Here is a 27,865-nt window from a genome sequence, read left to right on the forward strand (position 1 = left end):
TCAGAAGGATCTCATGATTATATTAAATCTTTGCACTTTTGTGTTCTTGCATCAGAAGGACCGTGATTTCCCTGTATCCTTTTAATTGCTTGTAACCTTCATTCCTTGGGTAAGGTGGTATATTCTAAATTTCTCTACTCTAAGTTTATGATTTTCATCATTGAAATAAGTATCATGAGAATAATACTTTGAGAATATGCAAATATCACAACTCAGGTCAAATTGATTTAAGAATACATTGGTGAATTTTGCCTGAAAGTACAATACTAACATTTCAGAGGTACTTCTCTACTGTCTTCATGTCTAAAATATTTATTAATTGGAATGGTTCTCTAAATGATAGCTAAGCCTTCTCATTTATTTAATTATTAATTATATATATGTATTAATACTTGGTGCATTTTTAAAATCTATGAGCTGTAATAAAAATTCATATTTACATAGTTCCTCAAATAGTTTGAGGTTTACTCTTCGGAAACTTTTTCAGGTTGACTTCTATAATTAGCTATTTAGTTCCTGGGATTTTTTGGGGGGTTGGGTTTTTTGTGTGTGTATTTTTGTTTGGTTTGGTTTGGTTGGGTTTTGCTTTACATGATTCCATCATTCTGTGCAAATTCCCTTCTCTTTTCATCTCACAGGTTTTGTGTACACTTCAATCTTGAGATCAAGGACTTCTTCAAGGAACCCTATGAATGGTATTTAGAAACTAAGAGCTGGGTAGGTGTGCTTGGATATTACTGATCTGTTTCCACCTCCACAATTTTATATTTCTGTGAAGTTATATAGTTGGAATCACAGAAGATTAGCTTTAGGTGTTTGGCTCTTTTTCTTTTACAGGTGAACCCTTATAATCTTCAACTATATCTTTGTGTGAATCGATAGTATTTTTTTCTGAGTTGTATTTCATTGTATTGGTGCATTATAGTGCATTCATTACCCTGATCAAAAGTACCTAGGATTTTTCCAGGTGTTTTGTTTCCATTGAATGAAATTTTTCATTTCTCTTGAGTGAAATTACTGATTCATATGAAAATAGTATATTGAATTTTTTAAGCTGTCAAACTGTTAGTACTGCAATATAAGATATTTATTCCAGAAGTATATGAGGGTTCTAATGGCATAGGATCCTAGCCAGAGCTTAGTATTAAAATTTGGGGGGCCGGGGATTTAGCTCAGTGGCACAACACCTGCCTGGCAAGCACAATGTTCTAAATTCAATTCCAAGCACCAGAAAAAAAAAAGAGAAGAAAAAATTTGAAAAATCTATTCTACTAATTTGTAGGAGTTAAGCTTAACTGTGTCAACTCAATTAGCTTGGGAGCTACTTAAAGGATTAGTGAAGTACACTTCTGAGTTTGTCTGGGTGAATCATGGAAAGTATACCTATACATGGTCCTTCCCTGTAGTATCTTCTCCTGCTCTGCTTCCAATCATGAACTGAAGAGATTTGTTGTCCCATGCCCTTCTATCATGATGTTTTTGCCTTCGAGCCAGCCAACCCTGGACTGAAAGGCTCTGAAACCATGACATAGCTTTTGTTTTCATTTATGTATCATTCTTTTGATACTGTAAATAACTATGCTTAATATAACAAGGATTTTCATCTGTTTTTTATACAAATTTTATATTTTTTCATACTTTTATATCTAGGATTCATCTTGAATTAATTTTTATATAAGGTGTGAGGTATGGATCAAGGTTTTCTGACATGGTTTAACATATATCTATGTAGATATAGATATATACATAGATATAGATATCTATATAGATATCATATATCTAATTTTTCTAGCACTATTTGTTGAATGGATTAACCATTGAATCAGTCATTGAATTATTATGTCTTTATCACAAAGCCATTTGACTTTTTGTACACGTCAACTTCTGGACCCTAGTTCTCTCATTGATACCTGAGTATGTTTTTTGCCAATACCATAGTATCTTGATTATAATAGCTTTATCATACATCAAAGTTGGAAAATATAGTTATTGCTGTTCATTTCTTTTCATATAAGCTTTAGGGTCCAGTCTTTGGTATATACACAATACCTGCTAGGATTTTGATTGTATCTACTGGTTATATAATTTATGATTAACAAACTTGTTCAGTAATGAACTAGACTGCAAATATTTTATATTTCTGGCATATACATTCTGTTGTATAATTATCTTTTAAGTTTTTGTACAGCTTTAAAAATGCAAAACAAAATCTAGTTGTGGACTGTACAAGAATACGACATTAACTACATATGGCCCATTTGTCATGTTCTGCTGACTTGTACTGTAGAGTAATATAGAAAGAATGGACAGCCTTATACATATAGATGTATACATGCTTTGTTTTATTCATTGATAGACACAAAATTGTACATATTAATAGAGTATCATGTGATGTTTAGATACACATATGTATACATTGTGTAATGTTCATATACATGTGAACATATCTAACATTTGAAACATTTGTTTATGATAGAAATATTTGTAATCAGTTTTTCTAGATCTTTAACAACATTGACTTTTTAATCCTTGAACAAAGTATATTTATTCACTTACTTGTATTATTAAAAATTCTTCTCATCTGTATTTTATAGTTAGGGCATACAAATTCTGCAATTTTTTATAGTTATACCTGAGTATTTTACTCATTTGATGCCTTGAACATGTTTGTGTCTTCTGAATTTCAACATACAATTGCTTATTTGAATGAAACACAACTTATTTCTGTATAATAACACTATAGCCATTAACCTTACAAAATCCATCAGTTCTAGGAGCTTTTAAAAATATTATTTGGATATTCATCATATCATGATTTCATAGAGTTTTTTTTCTTGTTTTATTGTACTGTATAAATATATTGGTAAGTGAGTTCCTCAGACATTACTATGCTCATACAAAAAGAAATATTTATTAATAACCAAAATAACAAAATTTGGGGTTTGTAAAGAACACTAGAGGTATTTAATTTAATTTACTGCTCTTATGTAGTGAATATTAACTCTTTTTCTTCACATATGATATAAACAAATGTATATAAAGCAACCCCTCAAGAGACTGACTCGCCAAGTCACAAAGGCTAAATGCTAAGGGAAAATATCACTTTTAAATATGTGACCAAATAATTTATTCATTTTATTTTTTATTAGTACATGTTTGTAGTACATAATGATTACATTCATCATGGAGGATGTGTAGATAACATCTTAATTTTTCATAATATGATGTTAAATCATATTTTTCTAATTTTTACTCAGTAAAAACTTGGTGTGGTTCAGTATCTTGTTCTGATTATCTACATGGAAATATGATTTCCTGTTAGACTTTAAACTCTTGTGACTTTCTGTTTATCAAATAAATACCTATTCATATCAGCAGAAAATGTGCAGATATTATGATTTATCTCCAAAAATTGCCTTTCAAGTACTGAACTATTCATATAGAAGAAAGTGTAATATAGAAAAAATATTTTTTAAACCCTGTTTTCTCTACAGAGAATACAATTTTTAAAAAATGTGACTTCACAAACATCTGCTGCATAACCAGCCAGGGCTGGCCAGTGTTCTGATGACTCTTCTAGCTGCCAAAAGTGTCCTATGCATGGGAGTAATGGCTGGCTCAGAAACTGGAATGGATCAAAAAGAGGGCAGAGGACAGCAGGGGAACGTGAGAGAGGAAAAGATGCCAAGTGTCCTCAGAATCACCTGCATAGGTCCATTTGCTTTGTAGCTGTGGTATGTTTTATTCCATTTCAGAGTGGGAATTACAGCTCAAGAGATGGTTAGAAATGACTCTTCATATCAGCAGAAAATAAAATTAGCTACAGATGGTGGGGATCTGCTCATCCTCTGTTACCTGGAGTATAAAGGTGGTGATTTATCACTGAATTACCTGATTTGGCTGAAGTCATAGAGACTATAGTGGGGGATTTCAGTGTTTTAACTCTTTTCTTCCTCTAATCTCAAAAGTGATTTCCAGAATAAAAATTCCATCATTATAGCAAAAATATATATAATTGTGCTAAGAGTCATGAGGTAAAAGCACAAAAGAATATTCATTTGACATTTTGTACAAGATTTGAAAAATGAGTATAGAATGAAAGAAGAAAAAGTAACAATTTTCTTGATTTTACAAAAATTCAATTAATGCTTTTATGGTGTAAATTATTAGTGCACTGCATGCTGAAGATCGAAGAAGTCTATGTCTGTCGTGGCACTTACCTATGAAAGAACCACCGTAAAAGGCCAGAATATTTTATTTCTTATGCTTTATTTCTCATATCATATATCCTAAAGATAAAATAAAATATTTAATTATTAAATAATTTTAACATTCAGAATAGGGCAGGGAATAATATCACAAACACCTAAATCACTATTTAGTAAATGATATAATTGCCACACTGAATATATGCATCTATTTGTGTATGTAGCTACATGAAAATATTACATATATGACCTATTAATGTTATTATACATTGATAACAAATATTTGTATATTTAAAGATTCATACTATAATACATTAGAAATAATATATAGCCATATAACCAGATAGAGTCTACCTTTTGCCCATTGATTTTTTTGGTACCGGGGTTCAAACTCAGGACCTTGTGCTTGTGAGGCAGGCAGCCGCACCACTGAGTTAAATCCCTGGCCCTTGCCCATTTTTTTTGTTGATATCTTTCCTGTATTCCAAATGCCAATTTGTATATAACTTTTTTTGTTTGTTTCTGAATTTTCATCAATTCTTTTTATATCCTTATGTCATTATCATAGGGTTTTAATTAGTATTTTGTAATAATTATTTTTATCTATTATAATAGATGTTGGCTTTTACTTTTTCCTTTTCAAATATATATATAGTCTTTAATACAAACTTTTGGATCAATTTTACTGGAATTACAAATTTTGGAGGGAGAAATGTGATTTGGTGCTTATAGACCACTTTTTGTATAAATATGGTTATGCATTTTAAGAAATATAATTCTCTCTAAATTCTGAAAAAAACTGTAAAAGTTTATTTTTAAAACCTTAATTTTTTGTTACTGTTTCAAATTATGTTTTTAAATTAACTTTTATAATTGATAGTTTATGATATCTAAATTTTCTAATGGTTTTTATATACTGGTTTATATTAAAATGTATTGATAATTTATAATTTTTTAGGTTTTCTTTCATACATCTAGCAAAAGATCACATCATGTGAGATAAGTGATAAATTAATTTCACTTCCTATAATGGACATTTTCTCTTTTATTTCTTACTCAGTTGACTTGGATCACTAGTACACAGTGGAAAGTAGCAGTGATGGTTGACACTGAGTTTGACAGAGGTATTTTATTATTTCTCCATTTTCTAGTTTATGTACTGTGAAATTTGAGGAAGATTTTAAATGTAAGATTTTTCTTATGTACCCTAAATTTCCTACTTGCCTGCCTTTCATCTGTCCTTCCTTCCTTTTTTTTTTCCTTTCTCTCTCTTCTTTCTTTCTTTCTTTCTTTCTTTCTTTCTTTCTTTCTTTCTTTCTTTCTTTCTTTCTTTCTTGGATTAGATCACTGATGCATTTACAGCTAAATGGAATGTTGGAAGATAAAGCCTGGTTGGAGAAGGTGGGTCACTGTGGTAGTAGCCTGGAAGGTTGTATCTCTCTCTTTCCTCCCTTGATGTCTCTTTGCTTCCCACTGTCATGCCATTAGCTCTTTCTCCTCTGCCATGACCCTCTGCCAAGTTGTCCTGCCTTGGAGCTGGTTCACTAGGGACTGAAATCTCTACAAATGTGAGCCAAAATAAAACTTTCCTCCTCAGATTTGTGGTGAGTCTTTCTTTCTCTTTTATCTCTTTCTTTCTTTCTTTCTTTCTTTCTTTCTTTCTTTCTTTCTTTCTTTCTTCTCTCTCTCTTTCATTCTATCTTTCAAGTATTAGATGGGATTAAACTAAATACAGGGCTTTCACAGTGAGCTATATAATTTATTATTTTGAGACAGGGTCATTAAGTCTCTAAATTGATGAGGCTGAGGTTGAACTTGTAATCCTCCTGCCTTGGCCTTCCAGAGTGCTAAGATGGCAAGTATGTATCACCATGCCTAACTGTTTTCTAATACCTTTTCTAATATAAATACTTTAAGATTTGGAGATTTTGTAGGCAAAATTCTTTCCTATTCCAAGTTCAAGAGAAAAATATAAGAAGGGTGTTTTCTTATTAATAGGTCTGTATTTACTGCTTTACTCTTTTAAAGTTGCCAATTATAATACACAGAAATAATAATCCCTGGGATGGCATGCATGATCCCCTCTGCTGGGAGTCCATATTCACTGCATAATCCTTATCCCCTTCAGTGTGTGTTACATCTGTGGCTCTTTTTTTTTCTTTTTTCATTTTCTTTGGTTTTGTTTTTTATACTTCACTACTTTTCTATTTGGTACTTCTTTTCAGTTTTGTATTAGTACATGTAAACTAGTACAATCATTGTGGACATCAAGTTGAAATTACTCAAAAAACTAAAAATAAATATTCCATTCAACCTAGCTATTCCCCTCCTAGTTAGCGTCACAAAAACAGTTAAGGACACCATATTACAGTGATACATGCATATCCATGTTTATAGCAGCACAATTTATAATAGCTAACTCTTGGAAGCACCCTATATGTCCATCAACAGAAATGCATAGATAATGAAAATGGGAAATTGATATAGAATAAAATACCACTCTGCGTGAAACTCCTTTCTAACCAATAGTGTATCTTAATCTTTTAGCAAATTACTTTAATCCTTTTACATTTATTGTCGATGTCATCCCCTGAAAGATCCCCTATATTAATAGATTCTATCATAATTGAGAATATATTTTGCATATATTTTGTAAAGTGATTAATAACACTAATACATTTTATGTTCATCTATCTTACAGGTTTTTGGAAGAGGATAAATTATATTTAGTACATAAATAAAACCTACAAAACACCATGTTACTTTTTTTCTGGAGGTAATTGCTAAATAGAGAAATTATGGTTTCTTGGTACTAAAAAAGAATGTCAAATATTTGTTCCAGATACTCTGGAAAAGCCATTTTAAAAAGCATAATTGTAAGATTAGATAAATTTTTCTATTTTTAAAAAAGGGTATGCCTGTTACGTTTCCTTATTTAATAAATATTTAGCATCTCTTATGTCCCAATCATTATTGTATTTTAATAATATGATAAAATTTACAGTAAAATGTAAAATGTTCCAGCCATAATAAATGAAATTATATCAAAATTACTTCCTGGATTGCATAGTTTGAGACCTGGATAAACAGCACTTTAAGCTGTTTGAGAATGTCTTAGTTTGGGCTACCATAAAATACATGAAATTTATCTTGTATAACTATAGAGGCTGCAAATCTTAGATTATAATGCTAGCCTGGTTGGCTTTTGGTGAGACCTTCTCAGTTGCAGGCTGAAAACTGAAGTATTCATGAATGATGAGAAAAGCACTAGCTATTTCTCTGGGTTCATCCTACAAGTACACTAACATCTTTCATGAGTGTTCTGTTTCTCACATTCTAGTCTCTTCACAAATGATCCATCTCCAATCTCCAACATTTTGGGAATTATGGTCTCAATGTATGAATTTTAGAAGGACACAGGAAATCCATTGTAGTGTAACAATAAAATCAAGGACTTCATGAACCAAAATCTTGAAGGTAAATGGATGGAGGAAAGATGTAAGTTCATTGCATCTTTGTACTTTTGGTATACTTCTGAATTTTTATTGAGTGGTAGAGAGATGCATTAGGTTATATGGAAGACAAAAAGAGGGGTTTATATAGAAGCATAAATACAAAAAGCATAAAAATTCCAGAAAACAGTGTAAAAATTCAACAGATATCTGAATACATCCAATTGCAGTCCCTGAAAAAGAAGAGTCAGTGGAGAAAAAGTAATATTCATGACAATACTAGTCTTGAATTTTTTAAACTTGGTAAAATTATATAGTTACAAATTGAATGCATATACCTCTACACCTTCAAACCAGATTATTGTAGTAAAATTGTTCAAAGTTATGAAAAAATAAAATATTTGTATTAGGGAACTGGAGAACCATTATCTTTAAGCCATATTAATTAGTAAGACTAATTGCCAACTTTAAAAAAATAAGGAAAGACAACAAAAAAGCTTAACATAGTGAAAAATTTACTAGCAATATCTGGAAACGTCTCCCAGGCCTTCAAAAATGAAGTATAAATGCACAAATAAACAAATAAAATTTAAGGATTTCATTTTAGATGAAAACAAAAATTAGTGGAAACCAAAGAAAAGAGATTATATGTTGTTAAATTTAAGTGAAAATTACTTAAAAAAAGAAAAATAATTTTATGATGTTCAAATGTAGAAATCATATGAATGATCACAATCACATAAAATCATGTAGAGGTCAAAGGAGCTACAATGTGCTTATTTCAGCATAACTGAGAATATGAGAATACTCAATAATTTGGATTAGATTTTATTGTGTCAAAGATGTATACTATAATCTTCAGTCTGGCCTCTAAACATAAAAATACACAATTAACAGATTAATAATAAAGATAAATGTAAAATAAATATATTTGATTTATTCTAAAAACATCAAAAGAAGCAAATAGATGAGTGTCTGATAAAAAAAGAACAAAAGGAGAAATATATTCTAATCCAAAAAGAGAAGTAGAATTTCCATGACCTTAGTTGAATTTAAGTTTCCACTCTTAGCAAATGAGAGAACCACTGGATAAAGAGATCAGGAAATAAATAGATCATGTGAGTACAATTACTAATCAAGTAGGACTAACTGAAATTTATAGAGCACTTCACCCAGAGGGAACAGAATACTCACTATTTTCAAGTGTCTATTCATCAGGGTAGACCATATATCATGTTGTCTTTCATTTAAAATAATTAGGCATTGAATATTAGATTATACATAATGATTTGGTTATCAAGCTCAAAAAGCTAGAAAAATCCTGAAAAGACAGAAAAGATTAAGTAATAGAAAATTTCACAACAGAAAGACATATTTAGAATAACTTTAATAAAGTAAAATAGTGAATCTTTGCAAAGACTAAGAAAAAGATATGAAACCCATACAGACAAAAAAATTTAGAAGTCAGTATGGAATAAAAAGGACATTAATAGAGATACTACAGAGGTTTAGAAATAAAGAGAAGACATCTTTTTGCTATTATATCTGACTATGCAGAAGATAGGCAGTACGATTTGACATAGAAACTAACCATAGTTTGATTTTAATGAAGGATATGCCCAACTCTGCTATATGACTTTCAGAATTCTGGGAAGTAGATCAAGCAATCTGCTGAAGTATTTGTACCCTAGGCCATCTTCAGGCAGAACCTTAGGGAGCTTTTGGAATAACTATGTAACTGACAAAAGGGAGTAAGCTGAGCATCATAGGGTTTACCACAACATCCATAATGAAAAGAATAAACTATGAAACCTACTACACCCATAAACAAAGGTAAATTTAAGAGATCATCATAAATGCATTATTATTATTATTATTATTAAAAATATCCCAGGACATTAGTAAAAAATACTTCAATTTTTACATCAAACCTGGAACACCCTATATTTTGTGTAATTAAAATTAAAAATATATTCTAAACTAGGCATTCTCACACAGGTCTGTGATCCAAGTACCTCGGGAGGCTGGGGGGGATGATTATAAGTTTGAGGCACACTTAGGCAATCCATCATCTTAGCTACATCCTGTCCTAAAATAAAATTTTAAAAATAGTTTAGAGGAAAGACCTGGACTTAGTCCCCAGTATTACACACACACACATACACACACACACACACACACACACACACACACAGAGGCACACAATAATACATTTTCAACATTATTAAATTGATTGAAAATGTAAAATAATTTTCCAAAGATAGATAAAAATTATATAAAATTTACATTTACAGTATAACTAACAAAAAGATTCACTTTATTGTTTGTGTGTATATTTGCATATATATATATAGATACATATGAGTGTACATACGTAAAGAAAGCAAGAAGACAATGCCAATTTTTAAAAAATGTATATTCTTTTTTAACTCTTTTATAAGTATATATTTGCCGTACATGCAGTTTACAATCATCTCAGGGAATGAGTATACGACCATGCTACAGATTGTTTCTTTTTTATAATCCTCTTCCCTTTTTCTTCCCTCTTTCCTTTTTCTCTAAGTCCCTCATCCTGATTTTCAATCTTATTGGTATTATCAATGTTAATAATCTCATGTTATAGCATATAATATTTACATTCATTGAGATTATTATGTTCCTGTAGATGGCATAGCCTTATTCTACTTATTTCATTTTTCCTTCCTCCTCACCCCTCACCCTTGTTTCCCTGGACCACTTCCCTACTGCAAGCAATTCATCTCCTTGTCCCTTTTTGTTTATCCTTTATCATTCTCTTTGTACTTTGCCTCACTCAAATGACAGATATCATATGGTATTTAAGATTGTGAGTCTGATTTATTTCACTCAACATTATATTTTTTAGGTGCATCTATTTTCCTACAAATGCCTCAATTTGTCATTTTTTACAGCTGAGGAGTACTCCATTATATATAGATATAACATTTCCTTTATCCAATTATCTGTAGATAAATAATACATAGGCTGTTTCCAGGATTTAGCTATTACAACTTGTGCTGCTATAAACATTGGTACCCATGTATCACTGTAGAATGACGTCTTATACTTTTTGGGAATGACACTTGCAGGAATATAGCTAGGTCATATGGAACTTCTAATTTCAGTTCTTTGAGAAATTTCCTTACTGATTTCCATAATGGTTTTACTAGTTTGCTTTCCCACCAACAATAAGCGAGTGCTTTTTACTCACCACAGCCATGCCAGTACTTGTTCTTGTTGATTTCTTAATGATTGCCATTTTTTTCTGGAGTAAAAGAATCTTGGTGTTATTTTAATTTACATTTCTCTAGTGTCCAGAGATGTTGAACTTTTTTAGTATATTTGTTGATCATTTATGTTTCTTCTTCTGTGAAGTGTCTATTCATTTTTCTGGCCCATTTCTTGAGTTGGTCTTTAATTTTAAATTTAATTTTTTAGATCTTTATATATTTTAGATATTTGTCCTCTGTCCAAGGAATAGCTGGCAATATTTTCCCACTCCTTTGGTTGTCTCTTTACTCTGTTAATTGATTCTTTTGCTATACAGAAGCTTTTTAATCTGAAACAATCCCATTTGTTGATTTGTGCTGTTACTTCTTGTGCAATTGAGGTTCTGTTTAAAAAAATACTTTCTTACACTTATTTCTTCAAAAGTTTTACCTAGTTTATCTTCCAGTAGGTTTGGCATTCCTATTCTAATGTTTAGATCTTTGATCCATTTTGATTATTACTTAGTATATGATGAGAGATAAGGGTCCAGTTTCACTCTTCTGCACACAGTTAACTAGTTTGTAAGATTTAGTCTCTTACATCAAGTAGATGAATGCGTCTGAGGAGGTTCCTGTTTCCTTTATTCTGCTCCATTTATCCATGTATCTGGTTTTGTTCCAGTAACATGCCATTTTTATCAGTATTGCTTTGTAATATAGCTTGAAGTCAGGCATTGCAAGGCTTCCTCCTCTGTTTTGTTGCCCAAAATTGTCTTTGCTACTATGGGTCTCTTCTGGTTCCATATTAACTTTAGGATTGTTTTCTCCAGCTGTGTAAAGTATGCTGTTGGTATTTTGATTGGAACTGCATTGCATTTGTATAACAGTTTTGGAAGTTTGGAATTTTTACAATATTGGTTCTGCCTATCCAGGAGCAGGGGACATCTTTCCAATTTTTTATCTTTTCTTCAATCTCTTTTTTCAGAACAATGTATTTTTTTAGGAGTCATTCACTTCCTTGGTTAGGTTAGATTATTTCCTAGGTATTTCATTTTCCTTGAAGCTACTGTGAATAAATTTTTTCATAATTTCATTTTCATTGAGTTAAAAAGGAATATTCTAAACGGTACTTGAAGGGGGGCATAGGGAAAAAAGGGGCAGATTATACCATGTACAGATGCAAATTCCCCCTGATGAATGTTATCATTATGCATGCCTAGAATGTACCAATAAATGTTGTGCTATTAAAAAAAGTAAAAAAAAATATCATTTGCATATCTTATTAGTGGGCTTAATCTGCCATAATAAAATACAAAAGACTAAAATAAAATACACAATGTATATACAAGTGCTTAATAAGTTTATAAAAACTTTCTTGATTCATTAAATCATCAGGGAAATGAAAACTAAAATCATAATTAAACACCAAAATAAATTATCAATGCTATATTTTTGTGATGATATGAAGAAACATCAAATTACATACTACTGCAAAGAGCATAATTTGCTGTAATCATTTTGGAAATTGCTTATAATATAAACTTTACAGTATGGACTAAGCTGAACACATTTTCAAACTGACTCTAATTTCATTCCTATATATAACTTCAGTGTAAATTTGTCTATACTGCACAAAATGGCATAGGCAAAAATGTTTGTAGTAGCATTATTTTTAGTACCTCAAAGTGGGAAACCTGCCAAATGTGAATTACAGTAGAATTTATAAATGATTTAAGTGATATGCAGTTGTGGAATACTAAACAAGAGGGAAGCAATTGAGCTTCAGGTACAGATAACATGACTAATCTTCACAAACATGGAATAAAATAAATCAGATGCATAGTGGTACGTATTTTGTTCTCATTGAAATAAATTTTAACTGGAAAAGCTATTCAATGCTGATAAAAGTGGAACTACTATTTAACTTAATGAATATGTTTTTACTAGGAAAGACACACAGTAAGTCATCCAGGGGGATGATAGTGTTCTTTATCAGAAATGTGGTATAGCTACACAGGTATGTTCATTTCATATTTTCATATATTTTTGCATTTTGTGAATTTAAAATTTGAATCAAATCCATTCCCTCATTCCTCCACCTTGTCTAAAAGAGAAAAAAAATCTATCATTTTTGTTTCTTAAATAAAAGTAAAATTAATTCATCAAGCTCTAGTAAATGTTAGATTTTATAATTTTTAAAATATGCCATACTTAATAAATATTTATTGTGCATACATGTTACAGCTTTTGTTAGTGAATAAGAAGTTGGAAACATAATAAAAAAGTTCAGAAAATAAATAAGATAATGACTATATAAAAACAAAATAATAATTTTTCAATAGAAACAACTTTAACATACATAATGAATAACAAAAGCTAAAAAAAAAAAAACAGTGAGAGGAAATGGTCTTTCTTTACCCCCAAAGCTGAAAGAAAATATCCTGATTGGTCTCCTATGAAATCTTTTCAGAATATAATTAAGAAATTAACATTTTGAGATGATAACATACCTGGCTATTCCTTGAATATTATTAAAAATCAATACTAATATGTCACTAATTTGATGGAAGATTTTTTAAATAATGTGTTCAAAACGTAGATTTAAAAACTAGTAATCTAAGAAAAGGTCCAAAGGGCAAGGGGAAGTTGCAGGGGTAGGGGAAAGGAAAGAAGGGAAAGGAATAAATATGAGAAAAGGAAATAATGGAAACAAAGTATTTGTAAAGAGGGAAGGGTAGAGGGCTTGAAGGGAGGGCAGAGGAATGGGGAAAAAAATAAGAACCAAGATATATCATGCAAAGGTACAAATTCCCAATGGTGAATATCATCATATTGTATACCTAAAATGTACCAATAAAATTAATGAAAAAAATAATTAGCAACCTTGAAAACATATAATATACCTTTATAACTATAGAGTTTTACTTCCCAAAACCACGGGTCTACAGTCACTTACTAAAAATGTGTGTATAAACAGTGTCTCTCTTCTATCAGTTTAGTAAAACTGGGTGTATTACGGCTGAAGATTGCAAAATCATTAAACTTGGAGTAAAATGTGTATATATTTACAAATCCGTCATCAAATGTTTTGTGAGAAGACTTACTATAAATTGGGCCCAGAAGTACAAAGTAGTGACCGTATGTCTGGTGGCCTTGTCCATTTAACTATACACAGTGCTAGTGCAGTGTCTTCAAATCTGCCACTGAAGGCAAATGTGCTAGGCAGGGACAATCATTTTCCCTCTCTAGCATCTCCATTACCAGAGCAGCCACTGGTACCATCAAAAGCCACTGAGGATATTCTGGAATAAAGTAGACTCATGTTAAGAGGTTCTCAGCTGTAATCATGTAGCAGAAAATCCCCCTTTTAATTTAACTGCAGATCCTAAAGAAAACATCAAAAGAAATGCTAAAGATCACAGAAAGGGTTGTGGGGTTTAGAGAGTTAAGTTATTTCCACAACTTGGTGCTCCAGTTGTGTCACAATTTTGCCATCACTGAAGCTGAAATATCTGTGAAGAGATACACAATTTTAGAAACTGGAATATCAGTAAGTTTTTCTGTTATGAAACCATTTCATCCACTAGATTACGGATGCCAGATGAATCGGAAACAAAAGAAAAAAAATCAAGTTAGTTGTCATTGTAATTGTAGACACTGATTCCTGACTTTTAGTTTATTTATGTGTTTACTTGATGATTCTGCAAATTGTAATTGTGCCAAATAGCTTGAGGGACTTGCTCAGAATCAGTTGGCTAGGGATAAAGCTGGGGTAGAAACCATGTTTTCTAAGTCACACTACATTCCCGTATCCTAAGAAGTAATTTGACAATAATGAAATAATTTGAAAATAAGAGGCATCAAAAATGTTCATCAGGGTCCAGAAATTTGAAAGGCATCTAAAAATCTAAACTTTCAAACACTAAGTGTCTTAGGAAGCAAAACCTCTCCTGAACTTCAGTATAGAATGGTTTAAGAACGTGAATTTTTTTGACAAATTCATGATAGATCCCTATTATAGTGACTTACTATGACATTGTGAAATGAATCTACCCCTAATGTGCCCTGAATTTGCATACGCAGTGGTTCTACTTACTGGCCATGGCCCATTTTACTGGGCTTTCACATGCAGAGCTAAAATTCTGAATTCTCATTTACTTGAGGCTAAAAATTAATAACTTTGTTTCAATTGCAGAGTAGGCTGGTGAGGTCAGGAATTGAAATCTTTATTTAAAATACAAATTTTCTTACTCTCCAAGTTTCAAAAAGCAGTAAAATGCCTTCATCTATTTTCTTTCTACAGGTTAGAAATGCTAATCCAATAGCAGAAGAAATACTACAGAGCCACATCGTGCAGTTGAGTCTCCTTTTCTAAAAAATTTCCGCTACCTTCATTCAACAGACTTTTCCTTTTTCTTCCTTTACTGTTGTTTTCAAACATAATAGTAGGTAAAAAGTTTCTTCCTTCTCTCTAGGATTGTGATATATTCAGTAATCTCTGCAGCAGTTGTAAATGATGAAGGTAAAACACTGGAAGAATATTTTAAATGTAAATTATAAATATGTAGTCCTTACAGAAACACAATCCCAAATGAATTCATGAACAATGAAAGTAAACTACACAGTAACTTCCATAATATACATTTTGCTGCATTACACAGTGAAAAAAGAATTGATGCCATTTGTAATATTTCTCAGACTATTTTTATATGTCTCCTAAAAATGCTGTTACGAATTTGCTTGTTGCTTTGAAGGTCATGAAGGTCATTGTGTGAAATCTGTCAAGATAACAGTATCTAATTCCCTACTCTGAATATAGAAGGCTCTAAATGAGACATTTTTATAGGAAAATGACCTTCAAACCCTTAAATCTTTTCCTCATATCTAAGGAGGCTTCTCCTTCCTCAATTTACATTGAAAATAATTAAATAAAGAGCACAGTATTCTAAAACCACTTTTTCTTACAAGTCTAGGCATTCACTATGGTCTTTATTCAGTCGGACCATGTGCACATGGCTGTATCTTGAGGCATAAACCCCAAGCTGAAACTCTGATTTCAACTTTGACCTTCAAAATTCAGTATGTTAATTGAGAATGTAAAAAATAAGTAAGTAGAATAAAAAAATCACTTGCATTATAAAAGCTTTTAATGTCTGCTGCTTCCCAAAACACTTAAAAGCACTAGCATTTGGCAAAAGTGTGTTTTAGCAGAAATTTTGTCAGACACCTCCCTATTGGAAGTTGAGGAACTAAGTAGGTGTATAGTGTGTCCTCTGACATTAAACCTATGGTCCAAAGTTAGTCATGCACAAAATTGCTATTAATGATTGAGGACAGCCTTGCAAGACAGTTCAGTTCATGATACGTACTGAAATCCATGTGCTCACTGTACTTTCCTTGATGAGAGATGTTAATAAAATTAACACATTTTAGACATATTCAATTATCATTTTTGCTACCATAATAATACATGGAGATGCTACAAGCAAAAAAATTGAGTCCAATGTATTTCATAAACTTATAGTACTGTTAGAACTTTTAAAATTAAGAATGAGAAAAAAGTATTCAGAAATAGATCTATTATAATACTGAAAGCTTTAAGTCTTTCAGTTGTTGTTTTATCTTCTTGCACGTGGATTATGGTGTAACGATTAATCTTCATTGTAGTTTTTGCTTTCCTATCATTTGCAATGATTATTTTTTTGTTAATATTTTAGCCTTCTCATTAGAGTTTTGTTTTAGCATTATAGTCAATTTGATCTCTCTTCTAATATTTCATCACATTGTTTTGAATGCTAGAGAATTTTCCTATAAGTCAAATTTAATTTAAAGTATTTTTCATAATATAAACAATCAGAAATAGATAAATCCGTACATATATATGTAATTCTTATAATTTTATAAAATTTAATATATTCAAATCAGGTAAATTTAGCGCATAGTATTTTAGAAAACTTTAAGCTTACTTTTAGAAAATATGATTAAGAATAGCCTGTCTTAGAATTTATCAGTACCAATTTAAAATTAACAACTATGGTTTAATTTGTGAAGATTTTAATGTTTCCTTACTGAGATCACATAAAATATATAAAAATCTGATGTGGTAGTTTCAAAATACAGCTAAGCCTCAAAATTTTGTGTGTGTATGTGTGTGAGAGAGAGAGAGAGAGATTCTTATATCTACTATAATCTTAGGTTGATTAATCTTTCCAAATATGATTGCCTTTCTACAATATATGACACATGGTTTATTAGTTAAAATTTCCTCACCCCAAAATGATGTTTTGTTTTAAGTAAGCTTACAAGTAAGACAGGATGTACTGTGGGCCTATGAAGTATAAAAAATATTTGTTTATAGTATATGGATAGCCCAAATATAGTAAACCTTAGGCCTAAATGAACTCTTCAGTGTGATCTATTTCTAAAGAATGACAAACTAGAGGCATTTATAGCTAAATGGATGCATATTGAGGCCATACTCTTAAGTGAAATAAATAGGACACACATATGTAAATACCGAATAGTTCTGCTAGTGTGAGAAACTGAAAGTGTAAATAAGGATTAAAACAATTAAAACGAATAATTGATAATTTGAAATAGGAAGAAAGGGTCCAAAGGGGTAGGGGAAGTGGGAGGGGAAGGAGAAAGGAAAATATATAAGAAAAGAAAAAAATGGAAGCAAAGTCTATGTAAATAGGGAGGGTTGGAGGGGGTGAAGTGTGCACAGGCAATGGGGAAAAAATAAGAACCAAGATAGATGTACAAGATATCATGTACAGGTATAAGCACCCAGTGATAAATATAAACTTATTGTATATCTAAAATGTACAAATAAAAGAATTTAAGGAAAAAAAAAAAGAAACCTGTGCTAAAGAAAGAACTGAAATTTTAAGAAATGATTTGTATTTTATTATGTCCATTATAGGAGTAGAATTAAATTAATTAAAACATGTAAGAGTAGACAATTAAAATTCATAATTAGGTGGATATAGGTAAATCTCATAGCATTCAGCACTTAGTGGGAAGTTTTCCAAATATTTTTCAGTAATTCATTAATCAATTCTAAGATGCATAGTATTATTTATCCATTTTTACTAATAAGGAAACTGAATAAGAAAGATGTTATGTAAGTTGCCCCATCTAATAAATTGTAGTGCCAAGTTCAAATGTACATTGTCTCCTTCCAGGTGTAGCAAACACATTAACCAGTATGTTCAGTTGATATGGTTTGCTCTGTAATGGAAATGTATGTTAACTACAGCATTTAAAAGTATAAATTATTTTAACTGTAACAAACTACATTTAAAACACATAATATTAGGCCCGGGGATTTAGCTCAGTGCCTGCCTTGCAAGCGCAAGGTGTTGAGTTCAATCCCCAATGAGGGAAAAAAACATGTAAAACACATTAATATTTAAATATAATATAATAGAACATGTATATGCATGTACATACAGAAAAGAGTTTAGTTATAAAGTTAGGGAAATGAGATATTAATGGCAGACCATAGCCTGTGGGTAGGCACTCCAGTGGAATGAAATAACACCTTTCATTGGTCTTAAACTCAGTCAATTTTAAGACCCATAACATATGTGTTGATAGAGAATTTGAATCACCCTAGATATGTACTCTGAGTTTCGTAAGCAAGTAAACCAAAAAAGTTTACTCACTTAAAGCTTTGCCTAAAATATCTGATGACCAGTTACCCAAGGATCTGCATACTGGAGTAAGTGGAATACTCAGGGACCTAATCCACACCATGATAAATGACATGTTCAAACCAGATGATAAGTTGAATCTTGGACCAAACTCAATTCACAGTGGATTTGAACCCCTTGATTCTCTGATGACTATTTAAAAAATTCCCAAAAGGGTTATTCAGATGGAATAATAACATCTGATAAAATTTTTAGAGTATGTTATTATTGATATTTTTCTGCAGCATAAGAACTATAATAGAAAGAAAGACCAAAGAATGCCCTAAAAACTATCTCCCTACAACTCAACCAAAAAGAAAAATATGAAGTAATGAACTCTGATTGTAAAATGCCCAAGGCTGGTTTAACTGTGGAAGATTTAAAGGATAATGAGGGGGTGGTCCTCCATAGATGATCATTTACTTGACCAGGTTTGACTGTGCAAAAGCAAGAGTAATCAGGATAGCAGTTAATGGGCTACTGGGAACATATTTAAGTGGTGGCCTCAATTATGCTGCTCCATCACCTGTACTATCTTCTCAAAGGACAGAAAAACACAGCCTGTAATATATACGATCCAGTTATTGATTTTGTGAATGCATCCATCTCAATTGTTCCCTCAGGAGAAACAGAACTAGTTTGACTTCACAAGAGACATGTTATAGCTTTCTCTCTCCTGCCACATAAATGTTGAAGAATTTTGATTTTTAGATTTTCTAGAATATAATAGTGTATCCTAAATTGACTAAATCATGTTATTTGGACATTATAAGAAAGATGAAATAAGAGTTATGAATACTCTGTAAAAATTATTCAATTATTTAAAGGGATACAACTCTATAAAATGACAGGGCCTACAATACTGGCAAAGGTTTTATAAATCTGGTCATTTGGAACATGAAGAGGGAGCCACTCCAAGAAAACAAAATATTTCACATTGTATAACTCAGGAAAAAGCTGCATGACTTTCAGGTCTTCTCAGGTTTATAAGTAGCATATATTCAGGTGGCACATACCTTGGAAATAATACTACAACTTATTATAAGTTGACTTGCAAGCCTGTTAGTACTGAGGAAGGCTGAGAGCAAAAAAGGGCTGTTATGTCGAGACCCTAGAGCCTAGAACCTCAGAAGAGACCTCTAAGTAAGAGAGGACAGAACCAGTATCTGTAAATAGTTGATTACATTGATCCCAAGAATTTAAGAAAGCTAGTGACAGTTATTCAAAGATATTTTTTAAAATTTCTGCTTGTAGTACATTAGCAGATACCTCTTTTCAAGTGGTTAATATATGTGTAATGTTCTTGCATACTACCCTAAAAATGTCACTACAAAACAAGGAAATTTTATGGCAAGTTAATTACACTAGTAAGAATATTAGCATGGAATATACTGACACTTCCATTCCTGCATCACTCACAATCTTTTGGTGGAATACACCACTGGGATACCCTTGTCTAGCTTTAATTATGGCCACAGCAACATGAAGGTTGGCTCCTTCAAAGCTTGACCATTGTTTAGTGATTAGAAACTTATACAGCAACCATTATAAAATGTGTTCTACAAATGGGTCAGGGAAATGGAGGTGAAAGAAGCAATTTGTTCTCAATGTTTTCCAGTGACATAGTTGTGGAAATACTGCTTCCAATCCTTGTTGATGTTGGGATTGTAAGCTCAGAGGTTCTAGTTTTCCAAAGTAAATAATTCCCCAAGAGGAGAATCAATCTGAGGCTAAAGCTGTGGCCTGCTCATTTATGGTCTTCATGTAGTTGAGACCATGCAGACTCATAGGTAAAGGATATTCCATACTGGAAGGGCTAATATATTTGGTCATCATGAGGCTGGGTTGATACAGCTATGTAATGGGGAGGGGGATATGTTCATCATTTAGTGGATTCTCTGAGCCAATTAGGTAAGTATAGATTCAGATCCCATAAGGATGACAGGATTATTGAACCAATAAACTCCCGTATGTAAGAAGAACAAACTGCAGTAGAGTAAAATGGGTGATACAAGGGTAAATGTACTACAACAGTAACCCTATCCACTAAACCCTTCTGTATATTTATTGTGCCAGGAATTATTCCCAGTCACAATTTGGAAAAAGGCATTATCAAAGGAAGAAAGATTATTGGGAGATGGACACAGATTTGGGCGGTGAAAAGAGTAGACCTCAGCAAACACTGTAAAATTTTGCATACCAATTTTGTGCCTCTCTTCTCAGCTTCTAGGGCTGGGGAGGTAGTTCCATGGTAGAGTTCTTTCCTAGTGCAGGAGATGCACTGGGTTTTCTTCCCAGTGCTGACAATAAAATCCAACAAAAATCTTGATGTCTTCTTCTTCTAAGGGCCCATACCTAGAATTGTGTAAGAAGTACTTTTTCAGCTTTCTAAATCTGATTTTCTGTTTGTGCAAAGAAATAGAAATGCCTTAGACTATACATCTACTCCTCTCTCATCCTCACTTACCCAGCCTTTTGGACTATAGTAATACTAGCAGTGAGTACAGGAAATTTTAACACTATTGCTCTGAACTGTGGCAAACATCTTGAGTAGTTCCTTTTGCAAAGTTCCCTTGTGAGTTCAGACAGAGGCTAGAAATTTATCTGAAAATTCACTTTGCCTGGCATCTTTATCTTACTTATGTTGTTCCTTTCACATCCTCACTGGATTTTTCTGGGAGTCATCTTCGTGAAATATCTTTCACACAAATACTCATCTCAAAATTTGCTTTTGGGGAACCTGAAACAAAACTTTGATGTATTTATTACTGTTAATCAAGTTTTAAGTTCTTTGCAACCAAACATTTGTATCCTAAAACCAGCTACATAAAAATACATCCTAATTTGGGAACCTAAGATTCCTCTTCAGATTTACCCTATCCACTTCTTATAGTTCTTTAATTTCTTGTACACACTTATTCATCGCACTAAGTGTTTCATGGTCAGACCAATGATGAGTGAGTGTGAGGATGAAAAGACAGAAGCAGGTGAGTGAAGACAATTAGGAGAGAAGAGACAAGAAGTCAATGAGAGAGCGAAACATGTTCCATTTCACCGCAGAGTTTCGCACATAATTAACATGGGTTTCACTTCTACCAGAGAATATGGGGCCCAAAATAGCCTTTTATAAACTTAATTTTCATGCCTTACTTTTTCCTTTGATATTTTTTAACATAGTAGTTAAAAACTTTGCTACTCATGGTAGGTTTTTTTTTTATTCATTTTTTTGTAGTGCTGAGGAGTTAATTCTACGCCCCAAACATGTTAGGCAATTGCTCTATCACTGAACTACACTCTCAGCCCAAGAGACATTTTTTTATTGACAGATAATATTATTTGTACTCACTGTGTACAAATATGTATATTCACACCAGAAATCATATTATACATGGTAAATGTAAACAATTTTATCTGTTAACATTAGGCACAGTTTTGAATCCTTTAAAAATGCTATGAGTTTACTTCAGTCAGGGATTCCAAAATTTCACTTTTGTCTTAACACTTAGCAAATATTCTTGCCAAATTCCCAGTACACAGACTGTATTGCTCATATCTTATTTTCATGCTGCTTTTGAATCACATCAACTTTGCTTCACAAGCCAAAACTTGAGTTTTTATAACATTGTTCTTATCATATTTACCAGGTAGCACAGGAGCAATTTCTTTCTGTGATAAGGATCTATATTTTCAACAGCTGAATTAACATTAAATAAAATGTTTTTGGGAAATAAATCCTTATCATTACTTTCATGCATTTAAAGTAGTGAATGAAAATTTCTAGTTTTAGAGTTTTAATTTTCTTGCAGGAATTTGTTCAATAAATCATTACAAACTTCATTTAGTTAACTTCTTGGCAAAATATATTTTTATATTCGATAAAATATTTTGGTAGAAAACAGTTGGATTCCAAGGCTAATGCTTTTTAAAAAATCAATACAGATTTCTCTAGTCAATGAGAATTCAAAAGTCCTTGTTTTCAGTTTTTTTCAATTTTTTATTTTTTAATTTTTATCAATTAAAACTTTTCTCAAATGACTTAGGCCATATATTTAGTTGTTTAACTCATTGTTTTTCTATAAAACTACACTGGGGTCATGTCTCCATGTGTCTTTCATGTTTATATACATCCGGTAAATAAAGGCACTGACTTGGTTTCAAAGTATAGTTTCAGGCATGTATACAGAGACAATAACTGCATTCAAAGCAAGAGGCAGGCCTACTTACCAGGCTACTTAGTAGCAGCAGCAGAGATTTGGGTTTCTCTAAGTTTAGGGTCCCTCCTTCTTAGCACAACCCCTTCGTATACAGCAATCCTCAAGTCTCCTCCCTGTCTCCTGGGAACTGGAATTTTAAGAACTGTCACCAAAAAATCACTAATACCTCAGCTACTGCTATTATTATGAGTAATAAAGTCTTTTGCCTCTGACCCAGGTATCTTGTGTCTCTGCCAACAGCTATAAAATATCACAAGATAATTTGTTAGGTTACAAGTAAGGTAAAATATCAGTTTCTTAACAGTTTTTAAAAAATAAAAACATGAGATATTCAAAATGACATGACTTTTATCCACAAATATAATATTGAAAATATATACTAACTGTAATGTTCAAATTTTTGGACTGAATTTTTACCAGCAAGAAGTCCTAACTTCTAATACTTTAATATATGAATATATTTGATGCTAAAGTCTTTAAAGCTGTGATTAAAGTTAAATGAGGTCATACAAGTGATCCTTAACCTAATCTGACTCCTGTCCCTGCAGGAAGAAAACATAATGGACAAAAAGGGGCATCACAGCAATACAAATCAACAGCAAAGAATAGTAACTGTCTGCAAGCTAAAGAGAGCAACCTTGTTGATACCTCAATTTTGGATGTTCAACATCTAAACCTGAGAGAAAATATTTCCTTTGTAAGCTACACATCATGTGATATTTTGTTATGGGAGCCTTGAAAACTAATATAGTCTCTAAAGCAGCAAGAAATCTCCAAATTTATAGCTGATTAATTAGAAAAATGTTCAAAGAGAGTTGCCTAGATTGTTTCCTTGTTTGTTTTAACTGTACTCTGGGCTGAGCATAGCCAGTCTGATGGCCTTGCTGTGGATCTGCTGATGAGAATCAGGTGTGCCCCTTTAAAACAACTAATAGTAACATTCTTTCTTGGTGGACAGAAAGTTTTACCCTATTTCAGAGAATAGAGAGACATGCACATTCACTGAGTGTGAAAGGAGGAAAATTATGACGTACACAGAGCACAAACAGAAGACAAAAATCATTCCAACTTTGAGGAGTCCTTTTGGAAAATGAGGGAGAAGAGCAGAGCACATGGTTTTGATACAAAGAATGACAGCGGTTCAGTCATTTTGCCTTCTCAGTCCCCTCTTGTTTTCTACCATGCCAATCATATCTATTTAAAGAGAGTAATAAAGGATTTTAGGGTTGCTTTTGTTTGTTTTGCCTTAGATTTTTGCTGCTCTAACGGATTCCTCATCTTTTTAAGAAACAGACAGCTCCTCTGGGAAAGGACAGAGGCATTAGTCAGGATGTGTATCTCTCTGTCCCAATTTAGGGTTACAGTGCTCAGGAGGCCGACACACTGGAGAATGAGAATGTGACTCATAATTCTACATAGGTTCTTGCTGTCAACGCTGCCATCTTGAAATCTCACCTGGCCCTCTTATTGCAAACTACATGATAACAAAAGAAATTTGTGCTAACAACGGGACAGCACATGCCTTGGCTTCTGGTGGATTTCTTAAATGAGTATGTTGCAAGCTTAACAGACATGTCTGGAAAGAAATATGGCAATGGGTGATTACAGTATTCAATTGTGAGGTTCTCAAAGTGAAAAATATGACAATAATGGTAAACTTAATAATGGAAGAGACTTGGATGGAAAATTAGTATATGTTTGTTCTTTCCATAGAAGCAATCACTGCACTGCTCAAAAAAAAATTCAATTCAAAATTGAATTTAGTCAAACATAGACATTCTTTCTCTCTGTTATGGTTTGAGACTGAAGGAACCCTGTTGAAAACTTGATCCCTAGTGGATCAATTTTTTTTTTTTGTACCTGGGATCGAACTCAGGACCTTGTGCTTGTGAAGCAGGAGATAGTGCCACTGAGCTAAATAGCCAGCCAAAGGCCAGTGCATCAATCTTTAGAGATAGAATTTAAGAGATGATTAGATCATGGAGTGCTGCTCTCATCAGTGGATTCGTCCACGGATGTATTCTGAGCTTCATAGGCTATTAGAAAAAGGAACCTAACAGGGGAAAAAGATCACTGAGATGTGTCTCTAAATGGCATGTCCAGTTATGCAGGGCGTGGTCACACACACAAACAGATCACTTTGAATTCAAGGCCAGCATTGTTCAAGGCCAACCTAAACTGCACAGCTAGATTTTGTCTCAAAAACAAAACAAAACCAGCAAATGCTATATCTTGTCCCCAGTGCCACCTCTCTTCTTCTGTTGCCTCTCTCCTCTCTCCTCTCTCCTCCCTCTGCCCTTCCTTTCTCTCTTTTCCCTTGCAGCAATGAAGTGAGCAGCCTCCTCCGACATGTGCTCCTGACTCAGTAGTAGTCTTGCCTTGCCTCAGGCTCAAAGCAGTGCAGCCCAACATCCACGGACTAAAACTTCTGAACCTGTAAGCCAAAAATTTTTTTTTCCTTTAAGTTGTTTATATCAGGTATTTTGTCACAGTGATAGAAAATGGACTAACATATCCTTCAAACAATCTTGTCACAACCTCAACTTCTTAAAAGAACAAAGAAATTAGGGATAGGGTCAGTCTTCCTCAGAAACTAAAGGACATCAAGGAAATATAGATCTGCTACAAGTATACAGAGGAACTTAAGGGAGAGAAAGAAGTAAAAAAACTTTTAGATTCCATTTAATAGGGGCAATCAAATCATCATTCCACTATATCAGGAGGGAGAAGTAATGTAGCTAATGGATTTGGGGTAGAGTTTGCAGCCAGAAAGGGTAGCTAACATGAAGAATATTCCATTAAATTAAATGTAGAGGTATTTCTTTCATTATGAGGAGTTAGAACCCATTAAATCCTTCATAATTTGAAATATTGTATAAGTAGAGGTGCAATTAATACACCTAGCTGACGAAATATCCTCACTTAGTAACACAGTATACTACTGCATCAGGAGAGGGTACTATAACACATATTACTAACATGGTAAAAGTCAAAATTCAAAATTTGAAGTACAGTTTCTACTGTATGTATATTGGATTCACACGATAAAAAAGTTGAAAAATATAAGTTAAACCTTCCTAAATTAGAAGCCATCTGCATTGTTATTTTTGCATCCGGATGTATAGTAGGGATTTATGATTTATTTCCCAACCCATAAGTGCCAGGGGGCATTTTCCAAACTATAAAAGTGTATTTAAGCAAGTGTCAATATTTTGGGAGCCCCTTCAATCTAGTGAACTTTTTCAGCTACAAGTCTTTTTAGTAGTTTTACTAATTGGAGCCTCTGGCAAAAAGAGTCTGCTTCATTTTGAAGTGGTCCTCAAGGGTTTTGGACTGTGTTCTTTCCACATGGCTGGGAATATAGCTACCACATACACTCATTTAGAATAGCAACTATTAATTTAAGAGTAAATTCTTGACAAAACAAAACATCTAATCTATGAAGAACTTGTAATTCTCTGGTTTGATATATTTTGAGGGTAAGTCAAATCTTCATGATTAGAAAGGTAAAAAGGCATCACAAATTGTCCATTTAAAATTTAAGTGAGATATTTAAAATGAACCCAGGCTGATCCCTATGATATTCTGACAATTGTCCCATAGGAAAAAACTGCATCTCCTATTCAACCTTCTGAAGCAAAGCTGCTGGATAAGTGGGTCCCTCAACTGACGGAAGAAACCAAATGGCTGGGCCTGCTTCACTGAACATTCAGTTAGACTGATACCTGGTGTGGCTCAGAGACTTTGGCAGTGTTAAAACAGAATGTGATCAGGAATGACTGTAGATCTGGTCACTCTATTCCATGGGTAGAACTCATGACCGTTCTTCTAGTTCTTGTGTTTCCTCTTGTGGACTACCTTGATAGAGTTCAGTTGATTCCTGGCCCACTGAAAATGGTTTCAGCTGATTGTTTTGCACTTAGAAACCAAATAGGAAATTATATACATAACATTTGTGTTCCCAAACTATGGAAGAGATCATGCCTTTTGGTTGAACATGTTCTGCCACCATATAGTTACTTAGATTAATAACATATGTTTTAATGAGTCAAAATAAAATCATGCTGGTGAATAAGCTTGCATGGCCAACATTTTCTCCAATGCTATCTGATACATCATTATGCTATATATAGCAACATACTGTTATGATAAATTGGACACAAGGTAATGAAATCTGTATTTTGAATACAAAGGCCATTGGGTCATACCAGAAAGGAAGTTGCCAGAGTTCTGTTATAAATCCTACAGGAAAAGGGTAACATGATATAAGACTTAAAATATAGATTCAATCCATGACACTTTCCACTTTTTTTTTCTTTTCATTAAGTTTATTAGTACATTTCAAATATATACTCATCATTGGTAATTTGTACCTTTACATGATATATCATGGTTCTTTTTTTTTTTTCGCCATTCCCCTGCCTTCCCTTCACCCCCTCCAACCTTCCCTATTTACAAAGACTTTGCTTTCATTTTATCCTTTTCTCATATTTTTCTTTTCCCTTCTTTCCTTTCATCTACCCCTCACACTTGCCCTACTCCTTTAGACATTCTTCCTATTACACAATATCAATTTTACATTTTGATCCTTATATACTGTTTTAGTTTTTCACACCAGAGAAACTATTCAGTATCTACATGTGTGTCCTATTAATTTCACATAAGAGTATGGCCTCAATGTGCATCCATTTAGCTCTAGTTTCTCATTCTTTATGGCTGAGCATTTTATTTAAAAAAAAAAACACATCTTCTTTTTCCAGTCTCCAGCTGATGGGCAATTGGGTTGTTTCCAAGTTTTAGCTATTACAAGCTGTGCCACTATAAACATGGGTAAGCATATATCACTGTGATATGATTTTTTAAAAATCTTCTGGGGAGATACCCAGCAGAGGAATAGCTGGGTCAAATGGAACTTCTAATCCTAGTTGTTTGAGTTATCTCCATATTGATTTCCATAGTGGTTGCACCAGTTTGCACTCCCACCAACAATGAAGAGGGGGTTCCTTTCTCGCCACACCCCCACCAGCATTTGTTATTGGTTGGTTTCTTGATAGCAGCCATTCTTTC

The 27,865-nt window shown here is 32.7% G+C and overlaps 1 long non-coding RNA gene across 5 annotated transcripts; it reads left to right on the plus strand.

Annotated features, from left to right (window-relative positions):
* On the plus strand, positions 1-26,937 carry LOC110344641 (uncharacterized). 5 transcript variants are annotated; one of them, XR_002387316.2, is made up of 10 exons: positions 1-109; positions 639-717; positions 5,269-5,332; positions 6,910-6,984; positions 7,549-7,685; positions 15,191-15,243; positions 23,347-23,495; positions 24,155-24,348; positions 25,122-25,234; positions 26,402-26,937. It is a non-coding gene; the product is annotated as an uncharacterized LOC110344641 (long non-coding RNA). The 5 variants fall into 5 exon arrangements; XR_002387317.2 differs by adding an exon at positions 12,835-12,904 and having other exon boundaries at positions 2-109; positions 23,347-24,348; positions 26,402-26,934; XR_002387314.2 differs by adding an exon at positions 3,495-3,734 and having other exon boundaries at positions 3-109; positions 23,347-24,348; positions 26,402-26,934.
* Positions 26,938-27,865: the final 928 nt, after the last annotated feature.

The sequence above is a fragment of the Heterocephalus glaber genome, unplaced genomic scaffold, assembly GCF_053883595.1.
Source record: "Heterocephalus glaber isolate CG9 unplaced genomic scaffold, H.glaber_assembly_v1.0 deba00000331, whole genome shotgun sequence".
Lineage (NCBI taxonomy): Eukaryota > Metazoa > Chordata > Mammalia > Rodentia > Bathyergidae > Heterocephalus > Heterocephalus glaber.